The sequence below is a fragment of the Sturnira hondurensis genome, unplaced genomic scaffold (genome assembly GCF_014824575.4).
Source record: "Sturnira hondurensis isolate 20B ecotype Veracruz unplaced genomic scaffold, ASM1482457v3 Scaffold0020184, whole genome shotgun sequence".
NCBI classification, from domain to species: domain Eukaryota; kingdom Metazoa; phylum Chordata; class Mammalia; order Chiroptera; family Phyllostomidae; genus Sturnira; species Sturnira hondurensis.
The window spans coordinates 790,304-792,674 of record NW_028092815.1 but is presented as its reverse complement, the minus strand read 5'-3'; positions in this window follow the sequence as shown (position 1 = coordinate 792,674).

Below are 2,371 nucleotides of genomic sequence, written 5' to 3'. Positions count from 1 at the left end.
TGAGGCCAGACCCTGGCTCTTCCTCCTCTCCCAGGTTCCAGGTTGACCTGTACCACTAAGTCATCACATTCCAAGCCAAACCCATTATCTCCAACTTTCCTATTGGTTTCTGGCCTCTCCATTCTCACACCTCAAGCCCCACATCTAGTTTTCATGTCATGCAGACACTTCCTCCTCACGTCCTGCCCACATCCTTGCTCCCAGGTGAATGGTCCTGACCTGGCACATCTGGCTGGGGCTACACCCCCTGCCTGGGCTACTGCCACCTGCATCAGGTTAATGGTCTCAAGGCTGTGCTTTGATGATACCGTTTTTATAGACACATAAAAAAGCATTTAAGCATCCAGTCCTGGTGTTTCTTAACCCTCTTTACAGATATTTTCAGTGCAGCCCATCGAAATTGTCATCAGACCCGGAGGTGCCCCATTTACAGTGTCAGTGCCCATCATCTGACCCAGGGCAGGACACAGCAGGCACTGGGACATGCAGGACACTGAGCTGGTGCTTTGGAGGGTGTCCTCTCCCAGGTCTGTTCCCACATGGCTGCTGCTGACTCCGACTTGCATCTAGGTCCATTTTCCCCTGAGAGCCACCTGGGGCCTGGGGCTGCCTCCTGCTTATTTTACTCTGGGGGGTAAGTAATTGGTCCTTCTGGACACCATCACCATTTGTCTGCAAGAAGCCATGTATCACAGTGGTCATAATACTGGGCTGTCAGATATTGATCCTCTAGTTGCTGGAGCGGGAAGGCCTGGGGGTCCTAGGGAGGGGAAAAGCAGAGAGATGGGCTTCAGCAGCAGCTGTTCACCAGTCCGTATGGGGGCAACCAGCCAACCCAGTGATAAGGATTAGTAGGAAACAGGCAGTAGGGCCCACAGCTCTGATTTGTGGAAGTTGGTTGTCTTCTCTGAAAGCCCTATTATATTGCTGCTGTGTACAGTCATAGTAAAAAAGACGACCCTTCTAAAGAAAGACACTGGGAACAGAAATGGTCTGGTGGGTTCCAGGCCAGACTCCCTGAATTCAAAATTTAGCTCTGATGCTTCCTGGCTGTGTGGCCTTGGCCCAGTCATTTACCCTCTCTGGGCTTCAGTCTTCTCATTTGTAAAATGGGTGTAGAATGGTATCTAGTAGATGGGGTGGTGGAGAGGATAAATGACTTAGGGCCTGACAAGTGCCTAGGCAGTGTGCGGCCGAAGTGAGTGTTACAGAGTGGGCAGGTACACAGGCGCCATCGCCACACTGGTGCCAGAGTGGGCAGTCTGGGTTAGAATGTGAACCAGCTGGCCCTCTGGTTGCCTTGTTCTAAACTTGTATGCTGTACTTTGCTTGCATGAGTCTGCTCTCCTAGGCACGGGGTCTGCTTCCATCTCTGTGACACACCACTTGTGTGCCCTGCCTGTGCACACATCACGCCTTCCTTCCAGCCATGGGAGGGCCTTGCTAAGTCCTGATTATCCAGCAAGCCCAGCCTCTCTTTCATTTTCTCCTCAGCTCACTGTGGCCTCTGTCTTATGGTCCCCAAAGACCCTGTGCACTGCCCACTGAACACTTTGTATGTGCCTCCCAGGTTTGTGTGTTTGCGTGAGTGGGGCTTGTGGTCTCCACTGGTTTGTCCACGTCCTCTGGAGCATGGATTCTCTCTAAATCCTTCTGGACCTTGCAGGGTATGGCGTGGTCATAAGTACTTAGGGAATTGTGTTCAGTTGGTGCTAGTTCACTACTAAGGCCTTGTGCTTGCTGCCTGGTGGCCACGGGGATGAGCACAGAGGACCAACTGGTCCACCCAGGGCACTGACCACAAACTCAATGTTGGCTCCGCCTTTTTCTCTCGCTAGTTCCCCTGAAAGCAATCCATTTATTGAGGGATCAGTGTGTGCAGAATTGGCATATTCTCCGGACCCTCACCCTCCTCAGCTCAGGAGGAAGAAGTCCTGACTGTTCCATGTAGTAGGGGCATGGATGGTTGGTTCAGGTGGAGATGGCAGCCCCCTGTGGCTGCCCAGGGGCAGAGCACCACAGAGGCGCATGCTGTCCAAGTCTGGACTTGCCCTGTGGACTCATAGAGCAACACAGCCAGATCCAAAGTGTCCTTCCCCAGGAGGGGTGGGTTGTTGAGGGGCGTTGGGTGCTGCTATGCACAGTGGCCTAGGCCTGTGCAGGCCGTCAGCCTTCCATGCCATGCAGTAATGAACTTCATACTACACAGAGGTGAAAAGCCATGGTGTTAGTAAAAAGGCCTTGGTGAGCTGCTTTCTTTTTGCTGTGTACTGCCTCTCCAGGAGGAGAAAAGAGAGTAAGTGTGGGTTTGGAAGCTAAAAGGAGAGACACCCTGATCTCTTCTCACTGAGTCGAGTCCGCGCAGTCACAC